The sequence below is a fragment of the Leucopleurus acutus genome, assembly GCF_964270905.1.
Source record: "Leucopleurus acutus genome assembly, chromosome: X".
Taxonomy (NCBI): Eukaryota; Metazoa; Chordata; class Mammalia; order Artiodactyla; family Delphinidae; genus Leucopleurus; species Leucopleurus acutus.
This window is the reverse complement of record NC_139148.1, coordinates 59,021,673-59,035,415: the sequence shown is the minus strand read 5'-3', so window position 1 is coordinate 59,035,415 and position 13,743 is coordinate 59,021,673.

Sequence of the window (13,743 nt, the reverse complement as noted above, 5' to 3'; positions counted from 1 at the left end):
ATACCATATTCTTAACTTCTGTACTTTAAGCATTCACTATTTTAGGTAACACCATGATGAGCATTTTGATAGACACATTTTTATCCACATTCTTTTTAAAAAAACTTTTATTGGAGGGAGACCTTCAAGATGGTGGAGGAGTAAGACGTGGAGATCACTTTCCTCCCCACAAATATATCATAAATACATCTACATGTGGAACAACTCCTACAGAACACCTACTGAACACTGGCAGAAGACCTCAGACTTCCCAAAAGGCAAGAAAATCCCCACATACCTCGGTAGGGCAAAAGAAAAAAGAAAAAAGAGAGACAAAAGAATAGGGACAAGACCTGCACCTCTGGAAGGGAGCTGTGAAGGAGGAAAGGTTTCCACACACTAGGAAGCCCCTTCACTGGCAGAGACGTGGGGTGGTGGGGAGGAAGCTTTGGAGCCATGGAGGACAGCACAGCAACAGGGGTGCAGAGGGCAAAGCAGAGAGATTCCCACACAGAGGATCTGTGCTGAACAGCACTCACCAGCTCGAGAGGCTTGTCTGCTCACCTGCCGGGGTGGGTGGGGGCTGAGAGCTGAGGCTCCAGCTTTGGAAGTTCAGAACACAGGGAGAGGACTGGGGTAGGCTGTGTGAGCACAGCCTGAAGGGGGCTAGTGTGCAACAGCTAGCCAGGAGGGAGTCCGGGGAAAAGTCTGGAGCTGGCAAAGAGGCAAGAGACTTTTTCTTGCCTCTTTGTTTCCTGGTGCACAAGGAGAGGGGATTGAGAGCACCGCCTAAACGAGCTCCAGAGACAGGCGCAGGCTGCGGCTATCAGTACGGACACCAGAGATGGGCATGGAACGCTAAGGCTGCTGCTGCAGCCACCAAGAAGCCTGTGTGTAAGCACAGGATACTATCCACACCTCCCCTGCCGGGAGCCTGTGCAGCCTGCCACTGCCAGGGTCCCGTGATCCAGGGACATCTTCCCCAGGAGAATGCACAGCGTGTCTTATGCTGTTGCAACATCATGCTGGCCTCTGACACCGCAGGCTTACCCCGCATTCTGTACGCATCCCTCCCCCACAGCCCACCTGAGTGACCCAGAGCCCCCTAATCAGCTGCTACTTTAACCCCATCCTGTCTGAGCGAAGAACAGATGCACTCAGGTGACGTACACAGAGAGGCAGGGCCAAATACAAAGCTGAACCCCAGGAGCTGTGTGAACAAAGAAGGAAAAAAAAGGGAAATTTCTCCCAGCAGCTTCAGGAGCAGCAGATTAAATCTCCACAATCAACTTGATGTAGCCTGCGTCTCTGGAATACCTGAATAGACAATGAATCATCCCCAAATTGAGGTGGTAGACTTTGTGTGGTTTTGTCTGTATAGCTTTGCTGTTACCATTTATCCTAGGGTTGTGTCTGTCCTGTTTTGTTTTGTCTTGTTTTGTATAGTTTTTTAGCCCTTGTTATCATTGGTGGGTTTGTTTTTTGGTTTGGTTGCTCTCTTCTTTCTTTCTTTCATTTTACATTACTTTATAATTTTAAAAACATTTTTAATAACTTTAAATTTTTTATTATAATAATTTTATTTTATTCTTTCTTTCTTTTTTTCTCCCTTTTCTTCTGAGGCATGTGTCTGACAGGGTCTTGGTGCTCTGGCCGAGTTTCAGGCCTGTGCTTTTGAGGTGTGAGAGTTGAGTTCAGGATATTGGTCCACCATAGACCTCCCTGCTCCACATAATAGATGGCAAAAGCTCTCCCAGAGATCTCCATCTCAATGCTAAGACACAGCTCCATGCCACAACCAGCAAGCTATAGTGCTGGACACCCAACACCAAACAACTAGCAAGACAGAAACACAACCCCACCCATTAGAAGAGAGGCGGCCTAAAATCATAATATGGTCACAGACACCCTAAAACACACCACTGGATGCGGTCTTGCCCACCAGAAATACAATATCCAGCTTCATGTACCAGAACACAAGCACCAGTCCCCTCCAGCAGGAAGCCTACACAACCCACTGAACCAACCTTAGCCACTGGGGGCAGACACCAAAAGCAACGGGAACTACGAACCTGCAGCCTGCAAAAAGGAGACCACAAACACAGTAAGTTAAGCAAAATGAGAAGAGAGAAAAACACAGCAGATGAAGGAGCAAGGTTAAAAACCCACCAGACCAAACAAATGAAGAGGAAATAGGCAGTTTTCCTGAAAAAGAAATCAGAGTAATGATAGTAAAGATGATCCAAAATCTTGGAAATAGAATGGAGAAAATTGAAGAAAGATTTAACAAGGAGCTAGAAGATCTAAAGAGCAAACAAACAATGATGAACAACACAATAAATGAAATTAGAAATTCTCTAGAAGAAATCAATAGCAGAATAACTGAGGCAGAAGAACGGATAAGTGACCTGGAAGATAAAATAGTGGAAATAACTACTGCAGAGCAGAATAAAGAAAAAGGAATGAAAAGAATTGAGGACAGTCTCAGAGACCTCTGGAAAAATGTTAAACGCACCAACATTCGAATTATAGGGGTCTCAGAAGAAGAAGAGAAAAAGAAAGGGATTGAGAAAATATTTGAAGAGATTATAGTAGAAAACTTCCCTAATATGGGAAAGGAAATAGTCAATCAAAACTGGGAAGCACAGAGAGTTCCATACAGGATAAAACCAAGGAGAAACATGCCAAGACACATATTAATCAAACTATCAAACATTAAATACAAAGAAAGAATATTAAAAGCAGCAAGGGAAAAACAACAAATAACATACAAGGGAATCCCCATAAGGTTAACAGCTGACCCTCAGCAGAGATTCTGTAAGCCAGAAGGGAGTGGCAGGACATATTTAAAGTGTAGAAAGGGAAAAACCTACAACCAAGATTACTCTACCCAGCCAGGACCTAATTAGGCTTCAAAGAAGAAATCAAAACATTTACAGGCAAGCATAAGCTAAGAGAATTCAGCACTATGAAACCAGCTTTATAACAAATGATACAGGAACTTCTCTAGGCAGGAAACACAAGAGAAGGTAAAGACCTACAATAACAAACCCAAAACAATTAAGAAAATGGTAAGAGGAACACACATATTGACAACTACCTTAAATGTAAATGGACTAAATTCTCCAACCAAAAGACATAGACTGGCTGAATGGATAGAAAAACAAGATCTGTATATATGCTGTCTACAAGGGACCCACTTCAGACCTAGGGACACATACAGACTGAAAGTGAGGGAATGGAAAAAGATATTCCATGCAAATGGAAATAAAAAGATATTCCATGCAAATAGAAATCAAAAGAAAGCTGGAGAAGCAATTCTCATATCAGACAAAATAGACTTTAAAATAAAGACTGTTACAAGGCACAGAAGGACACTACATAATGATCAAGGGATCAATCCAAGAATAAGATATAACAAATGTAAATATTTATGCACACAACATAGGAGCACATCAATACATATGAAAAATGCTAAGAGCCATAAAAGGGGAAATTGACAGTAACACAATCATAGTGGTGGACTTTAACACCCCACTTTCACCAATGGACAGATCATCCAAAATGAAAATAAATAAGGAAACACAAGCTTTAAATGATACATTAAAGAAGATGGACTTAATTGATATTTATAGGACTCTACAACCAAAAACACAGAATACACTTTCTTCTCAAGTGTTCATGGAATATTTTCCAGGATAGATCATATCTTGGGACACAAAGCAGGCCTTGGTAAATTTAAGAAAATTGAAATCGTATCAGGTATCTTTTCCAACCACAACACTATGACACTAGATATCAATTACAGAAAAAAATCTGTAAAAATATAAACACATGGAGGCTAAACAATACACTACTAAATAACCAAGGGATCACTGAAGAAATCAAAGAAGAAATCAAACATACCTAGAAACAAATGACAATGAAAACATGACCACGCAAAACATATGGGATGCAGCAAAAGCAGTTCTAAGAGGGAAGTTTATAGCAATATAATCCTACCTAAAGAAACAAGAAGCATCTCAAATAAACAACTTAAACTTACACCTAAAGCAATTAGAGAAAGAAGGACAAAAAACCCCCAAAGTTAGCAGAAGGAAAGAAATCATAAAGATCAGATCAGAAATAAAAGAAAAAGAAATGAAGGAAACGATAGCAAAGATCAATAAAACTAAAAGCTGGTTCATTTAGAAGTAAAAATTGATAAACCATTAGTCAGACTCATCAAGAAAAAAATGGAGAAGACTCAAATCAATAGAATTAGAAATGAAAAAGGAGAAGTAACAACTGACACTGCAGAAATACAAAGGATCATGAGAGATTACTACAAGCAACTATATGCCAATAAAATGGACAACCTGGAAGAAATGGACAAATTCTTAGAAATGCACAACCTTCCAAGACTGAACCAGGAAGAAATAGAACATATAAACAGACAAATCACATGCACTGAAATTGAGACTGTGATTAAAAATCTTCCAACAAACAAAAGCTCAGGACCAGATGGCTTCACAGGCGAATACTATTCAAACATTTAGAGAAGAGCTAACACCTATCCTTCTCAAACTATTCCAAACTATAGCAGAGGGCCTATTCTATGAGGCCACCATCACCCTGATACCAAAACCAGACAAAGATGTCACAAAGGTACAAAACTACAGGCCAATATCACTGATAAACATAGATGCAAAAGTCCTCAACAAAATACTAGCAAACAGAATCCAACAGCACATTAAAAGGATCATACACCATGATCAAGTCGGGTTTATCCCAGGAAGGTAAGGATTATTCACTATATACAAATCAATCAAAGGGATACACCGTATTAACAAATTGAAGGAGAAAAACAATATGATCATCTCAATAGATGCAGAAAAAGCTTTTGACAAAATTCAACACCCATTGATGATAAACATCCTTCAGAAAGTATGCATAGAGGGAACTTGCCTCAACATAATAAAGACCATATATGACAAACCCACAGCCAATATCGTTCTCAATGGTGAAAAAGTGAAACCATTTCCTCTAAGATCAGGAACAAGACAAGGGTGTCCACTCTCACCACTATTATTCAACATAGTTTTGGAAGTTATAGCCACAGCAATCAGCGAAGAAAAAGAAATAAAAGGAATCCAAATCTGAAAAGAAGAAGTAAAACTGTCATTGTTTGCAGATGACATGATACTATACATAGAGAATCCTAAAGATGCTCCCAGAAAACTAGTAGAGCTAATCAATGAATTTGGTAAAGTAGCAGGATACAAAAGTAATGCACAGAAATCTCTTGCATTACTATACACTAATGATGAAAAATCTGAAAGAGGATTTAAGGAAACACTCCCATTTACCATTGCAACAAAAAGAATAAAATACCTAGGAATAAACCTACCTAAGGAGACAAAAGACCTGTATACAGAAAACTATAATACACTGATGAAAGAAATTAAAGATGATACAAACAGATGGAGAGATACAGCATGTTCTTGGATTGGAAGAATCAACATTGTGAAAATGATTATAGTACCCAAAGAAATCTATAGATTCAATGCAATCCCTATTAAGCTACCACTGGCAGTTTTTAAAGAACTAGAACAAGAAATTTCACAATTTGTATAGAAGCAGAAAAGACCCCGAATAGACAAAGCAAACTTGAGAAAGAAAAACGGAGCTGGAGGAATCAGGCTCCCAGACTTCAGACTATAGTCCAAAGCTACAGTAATCATGACAGTATGGTACTGGCACAAAAACAGTAATATAGATCAATGGAACAGGATAGAAAGCCCAGAGATAAACCCACGCACATATGGTCACCTTAGTTTTGATAAAGGATGGAAGAATATACAGTGGAGAAAAGACAGTGGCTTCAAAAAGTGGTGCTGGGAAAAGTGGACAGCTACACATAAAAGAATGAAATTAGAACACTCCCTAACACCATACACAAAAATAAACTCAAAATGGATTAAAGACCTAAATATAAGGCTAGACACTATCAAACTCTTAGAGGAAAACATAGGCAGAACACCCTATGACATAAATCACACCAAGATCCTTTTTGACCCACCTCCTAGAGAAATGGAAATAAAAACAAAAATAAACAAATGGGACCTAATGAAACTTAAAAACTTTTGCACAGCAAACGAAACCACAAAGAATATGAAAAGACAACCCTCATAATGGGAGAAAAATTTGCAAATGAATCAATCGACAAAGGGTTAATTTCCAAAATATATAAACAGCTCATGCAGCTCAATATTAAAAAACCAACAATCCAATCTAAAAATGGGCAGAAGACCTAAATAGACATTTCTCCAAAAAAGAAATACAGATGGCCAAGAAGCACATGAAAAGCTGCTCAACATCACTAATTATTAGAGAAATGAAAATCAAAACTGCAATGAGGTGTCACCTCACACCAGTTAGAGTGGGCATCATCAGAAAATCTACAAACAACAAATGCTGTAGAGGGTGTGGAGAAAAGGGAACCCTCTTGCCCTGTTGGTGGGAATGTAAATTGATACAGCCACTGTGGAGAACAGTATGGAGGTTCCTTAAAAAATTAAAAATAGAACTATCATATGACCCAGAAATCCCTACTACTGAGCATATACCCTGAGAAAGCCATAATTCAAAGAGTCATGTACCACAATGTTCATTGCAGCTCTATTTACAATAGCTAGGACATGGAAGCAATCTAAGTGTCCATCAACAGATGAATGGATAGAGAAGATGTGGCACATATATAGAATGGAATATTACTCAGCCATAAAAAGAAATGAAATTGAGTTATTTGTGGTGAGGTGGATGGACATAGAGACTGTCATACAGAGTGAAGTAAGTCAGAAAGAGAAAAACAAACACCGTATGCTGACACACATATATGAAATCTAAAAAAAAAAAAAAAAAGAAAAAGTGATTCTGAAGAACATAGGTGCAGGACAGGGATAAATTCACAGACGTAGAGACTGGACTTGAGGACATGAGGAGGGGGAAGTGTAAGCTGCGGCAAAGTGAGAGTAGCATGGACATATGTACACTACCAAATGTAAAACAGATAGCTAGCTAGTGGGAAGTAGCCACATAGCACAGGGAGATCAGCTCACTGCTCTGTGACCACCTAGAGGGGTGGGATAGGGAAGGTGGGAGGGAGATGCCAGACAGAGGAGATATCAGGATTTATGTTATGTATAGCTGATTCACTTTGTTATAAAGCAATTCACTTTGTATAAAGCAATTATACTCCAATAAAGATGTTTATAACAAAGTGAAAAAAAATTTTATTGGAGTATAGTTGATTTACATTCTTATTTCTTTTATCCCAAGTAGCTTGTATCTCTTAGTCCCCTACCCATATCTTGCCCCTTCACCTTCCCTCTGTCCACTGGTAACCACTAGCTTCTTCTCTATATCTGTTGGTCTGTCCCTTTTTTGTTAAATTCACTAGTTTGTTTTTTAGATTCTACATATAAGTGATAACATAGTATTTGTCTTTCTTTGTTTGACTTATTTCACAAAGCATAATAACCTCCAGGTCCATCCATGTTGCTGCAAATGGCAAATTCATTCTTTCTTATGGCTAATATTCCATTTATGTATATATATATATATATATATATATATATATATATATATGGAATACTGTACAAAGTTTAATTCAAAAAGATACAAGCACCCCGATGTTCATAGTAGGATTATTTACAATTGCCAAATTGCCAAGATATGGAATCAACCTCAGAAAACTAAAAATATAATTACCATATGATCCAGTAATCCCACTCCTGGGCATATATCCAGGCAAAGTTATAATTCATAAAGATGCATGCACCCCTATGTTTATAGCAGCACTATTCACAATAGCAAAGACATGGAAACAACCTAATTGTTCATCAACAGATGAATGGATAAGGAAGATATGGTATATATACACAATGGAATACTACTCAGCCATAAAAAAGAATGAAATAATGCCATTTGCAGTAACATGGAAGCAACTAGAGGTTATCATACTAAATGAAGTAAGTCAGAAAGTGAAAGACAAATACCATATTATATCACTTATATGTGGAATCTAATATATGACACAAATGAACCTATCTGTGAAACAGAGACAGAATCAGGGACACAGAAATTAGACTGGTTGTTACCAAGGGGGAGGAGGGTGAGAGAGGGTTGGATTGGGAATTTGGGATTAGCAGATGCACACTGGTATATATAGAATGGATAAACAACAAGGCCCTATTGTATATAGCACAGGGAACTATATGCAATATCCTGTGATGAAACATAATAGAAAAGAATATGAAAAAGAATGTATATATATGTATAACTGAGTCTCTTTGCTGTACAGCCGTAATTACCACAATATTGTAATTCAACTATACTTCAAAAGAAAAAGAATTAGTGTTTTCGTTTTCTTTGGATATATACCCATGAGAGGAATTGCTGGATCATATGGTAATTCTATTTTCAGTTTTTTGAGGAATCTTCATAGTGTTTTCTGTAGTGGCTGCACCAATTTACATTCCCACCAACAGTGTACAAGTGTTCCCTTTTCTCCACATCCTCTCCTACATTTCCTATTTGTAGACTTTTGGATGATAGCCATTTTGACAGTTGTGAAGTGATATCTCACTGTGGGTTTGATTTACATTCCTCTAATGATTAGGTATGTTGAACATCTTTTCAGGTACCTTTTGGCCATCTGTATATCTTCTTTGGAAAAAATGTCTATTCAGGTCTTCTGCCCATTTTTTGATTGGATTGCTTGTTTTTCTGATATTGAGTTGTATGAGCTGCTTATATATTTTGGATATTAACCCCTTATCAATCATATCATAGGCAAATATTTTATCCCATTCAGTAGGTTGTCTTTCCATTTTGTCAGTGGTTCCCTTTGCTCTGCAAAGGTTTTTAAGTTGAATTAGGTCCCATTTGTTTACTTTTGTTTTTGTTTCTTTTGCCTTAGGAGATAGATCCAAAAAAATATTGCTACGATTTATGTCAAAGTGTGTTCTGCCTATGTTCTCCTCTAGGAGTTTTAAGGTTTCAAGTCTTACATTTAGATCTTTAATCCATTTAAAATTTATTTTTGTATATGGTCTGAGAAAATATTCTAATTTTTTACTTTTACATGTAACTCTCCAGTTTTCACAGCACCACTTATTGAAGAGACTGTCTTTTCTCCAGTGTATATTCTTGCCTCCTTTGTTGTAGATTAATTGACCATAAGCGCATGGGCTTACTTCTGCGTTTTCTGTTCTGTTCCATTGATGCATGCATCTGTTTTTGTCAGTACCATGCTGTTTTGATTACTGTAGCTTTGTAGTATAGTCATGGAGCATGATACCTCCAGCTTTGTTCCTTTTTCTCAAGATTGCTTTGGGAAATCAGAGTCTTTGTCATTCCATAGAAATTTTAGGATTAAGTGTTCTAGTTATGTGAAAAATATCATGGGAATTTTATTAAGAATTGCATAAAATCTGTAGATTGTTTTGGGTAGTATGGACATTTTTACAATATTAATTCTTCCAATCCAAGAGTATAGGATATCTTTCCATTTCTTTGTGTCATCTTTAATTTCATTCACTAATGTTTTACAATTTTCAGAGTATGTGTCTTTCATCTCCTTTGTTAAGTTCATTCCTAAGTATTTTATTCTTTTTGATGTGATTGTAAATGGGATTTTTTCTTGCTTTCTCTTTTTGATAGCTCATTATTAATGTATAGAAAATTAACATATTTCTGTATATTAATCTTGTATCCTGAAACTTTACTGAATTTATTTATTAGTTCTAATAATTTTTTATTCTTGGTGGAGACTTGACGGTTTTATATATATATACTATCATGTTATCCACAAATAGTGACAGCTTTATTTCTTCCTTTCCAATTTGGATGCCTTTTATTTCTTTTTCTTGTCTGATTGCTGTGGCTAGGACTTCCACTACTATGTTAAAATTGAAATGCTGTGAATGGGTATTCTTGTGTTGTTCCTGATCTTATAAGAAAGGCTTTCAGCTTCACACCATTGAGTATGATGTTAGCTGTGGGTTTGTCATAAATGGCCTTTATTATGTTGAGATACATGTTCCCTCTATACCAACTTTGATGAGATTTATTATCGTGAATGGATGTTGAATTTTGTCAAATGCTTTTTCTGTGTCTATTGAGATGATTGTGTGATTTTTATCCTTCCTTTTGTTAATGTGGCATATCACATTGATTGATTTGTGGATATTGAACCATCCTTGCATTCCTGGAATAATTTCCACTCGATCATGGTATATGATCCTTTTTATATATTGTTAAATTCGATTTGCTAATATTTTATTGATGATTTTCACATCTATATTCATCAGAGATATTGGCCTCTGATTTTCTTTCATGTTTTTAATACTATTATTGTCTGGTTTTGGTATAGGGTAAGGTTGGCCTCATAGAATGAATGTGGAAGTGTTCCACCCTCTTCAGTGTTTTGGAGTAGTTTGAGAAGGATAGGTATTAGCTCTTATTTTCATTTATTTATTTAATGTTTATTTATTTATTTATTTTCTTATTAGTCATCCATTTTGTACACATCAGTGTATACATGTCAATCCCAATCTCCCAATTCATCACACCACAACCCCCACCCCCCACCGCTTTCCCCACTTAATGTCCATACGTTTGTTCTCTACTTCTGTGGCACAATTTCTGCTCTGCAAACTGGTTCATCTGTACCATTTTCTAGGTTCCACATATATGTGTTAATATACGATATTTGTTTTTCTCTTTCTGACTTACTCCTCTCTTTGTGACAGTCTCTAAATGCACCCAGGTCTCTACAAATGACCCAATTTCGTTTCTTTTTATGGCTGAGTAATATTCCATTGTATATATGTACCACATCTTCTTTATCCATTTGTCTATCGACAGGCATTTAGGTTGCTTCCGTGACCTGGCTATTGTAAATAGTGCTGCAATGAACATTGGGGTGCATGTGTCATTTTGAATTATGGTTTTCTCTGGGTAAGTGCCCAGTAGTGGGATTGCTGCGTCATATGGTAGTTCTATTTGTAGTTTTTTAAGGAACCTCCATACTGTTCTCCATTGTGGCTGTATCAATTTACATACCCACCAACAGTGCAAGAGGGTTCCCTTTTCTCCACACCCTCTACAGCATTTGTTGTTTGTAGATTTTCCAATGATGCCCATTCTAACTGGCATGAGGTGATGCCTCATTGTAGTTTTGATTTGCATTTCTCTAATAATTAGTGATGTTGAGCAGCTTTTCATGTGCTTCTTGGCCATCTGTATGTCTTCTATGGAGAAATGCCTATTTAGGCCTTCTGCCCATTTTTGGATTGGGTTGTTTGTTTTTTTTTAAATTGAGCTGCATGAGCTGTTTATATATTTTGGAGATTAATCCTTTGTCTGATGATTCACTTGCAAATATTTTCTCCCATTCTGAGGGTTGTCTTTTCATCTTGTTTATGGTTTCCTTTGCTCTGCAAAAGCTTTTAAGTTTCATTAGGTCCCATTTGTTTATTTCTGCTTTTATTTCCATTACTCTAGGAGGTGGATCAAAAAATATCTTGCTGTAATTTATGTCAAAGTGTGTTCTTCCTATGTTTTCCTCTAAGAGTTTTATAGTGCCTGGTCTTACATTTAGGTCTCTAATCCGTTTTGAGTTTATTTTTGTGTATGGTGTTAGGGAGTGTTCTAATTTAATTCTTTTATGTGTAGCTCTCCAGTTTTCCCAGCACCACTTATTGAAGAGACTGTCTTTTCTCCATTGTATATCCTTGCCTCCTTTGTTGTAGATTAGTTGACCATAGGTGCATGGGCTTATCTCTGGGCTTTCTATCTTGTTCCATTGATCTATATTTCTATTTTTGTGCCAGTACCATATTGTCTTGATTACTGTAGCTTTATGGTATAGTCTAAAGTCAGGGAGTCTGATTCCTCCAGCTCCATTTTTTTTCCCTCAAGGCTGCTTTGACCACTCAGCGTCTTTTGTGTCTCCATACAAATTTTAAGATTCTTTTTTCTAGTTCTGTAAAAAATGCCATTGGTAATTTGATAGGGATTGCTTTGAATCTGTAGACTGCTTTGGGTAGTATAGTCATTTTCACAAGATTGAGTCTTCCAATCCAAGAACATGCTGTATCTCTCCATCTGTTTGTATCATCTTTAATTTATTTCATCAGTGTCTTATAGTTTTCTGCATACAGGTCTTTTGTCTCCCTAGGTAGGTTTATTCCTAGGTATTTTATTCTTTTTGTTGCAATGGTAAATGGGAGTGTTTCCTTAATTCCTCTTTCAGATTTTTCATCATCAGTGTATAGGAATGCAAGAGATTTCTGTGCATTAATTTTGTATCCTGCAACTTTACCATATTCACTGATTAGTTCTAGTAGTTTTCTGGTGGCATCATTAGGATTCTCTATGTATAGTACCATGTCATCTGCAAACAGTGACAGTTTTACTTCTTCTTTTACAATTTGTGTTCCTTTTATTTCTTTTTCTTCTCTGATTGCTGTGGCTAGGACTTCCAACTCTATGTTTAATAATAGTGGTGTGAGTGGACATCCTTGTCTTCTTCCTGATCTTAGAGGAAATGCTTTCAGTTTTTCACCATTGAGAATGATATTTACTGTGGATTTGTCATATGTGGTCTATATTATGTTGAAGTAGGTTCCCTCTATGCCCACTTTCTGGAGAGTTTTTATGATAAATGGGTGTTGAATTTTGTCAAAAGCTTTTTCTGCATCTATTGAGATGATCATATGGTTTTCCTCCTTCAATTTGTTAATATGGTGTATTGATTGATTTGCATTTATTGAAGAATCCTTGCATCCCTGGGGTAAATCCCACTTGATCATGGTGTATGATCCTTCTAATGTGTTGTTGGATTCTGTTTGCTAGTATTTTGTTGAGGATTTTTGCATCTATATTCATCAGTGATATTGGTCTGTAATTTTCTTTTTTTTGTAGTATCTTTGTCTGGTTTTGGTATCAGGGTGATGGTGGCCTCATAGAATGAGTTTGTGACTGTTCCTTCCTTCACAATTTTTTGGAAGAGTTTGGGAAGAATGGGTGTTAGCTCTTCTCTAAATGTTTGATAGAATTCACCTGTGGAGCTATCTGGTCCTGGACTTTTGTTTGTTGGAAGATTTTTAGTCACAGTTTCAATTTCATTACTTGTGACTGGTCTGTTCATATTTTTTATTCCTTCCTTGTTCAGTCTTGGAAGGTTATACCTTTCTAAGAATTTGTCCATTTCTTCCAGGTTGTCCATTTTATTGGCATAGAGTTACTTGTAGTAGTCTCTTAGGATGCTTTGTATTTCTGTGGTGTCTGTTGCAACTTCTTTTTCATTTCAAATTTTATTGATTTGAGTCCTTTCCCTCTTTTTTTTTTTGCAGTATGCGGACCTCTCACTGTTGTGGCCTCTCCCGTTGTGGATCACAGGCTCCGGACTCGCAGGCTCAGCGGCCATGGCTCACGGGCCCAGCCGCTCTGCAGCATGTGGGATCTTCCTGGACTGGGGCACGAACCCGTGTCCCCTGCATCGGCAGGTGGACTCTCAACCACTGTGCCACCAGGGAAGCCCTCCCTCTTTTTCTTGATGAGTCTGGCGAATGATTTATCAATTTTATCTTCTAAAAGAACCAGCTTTTAGTTTTATTGATCTTTGCTATTGTTTTCTTTGTTTCTATTGCATTTATTTCTGCTCTGATCTTTATTATGTTTTCCTTCTGCTAACTTTGGGTTTTGTTTCTTCTT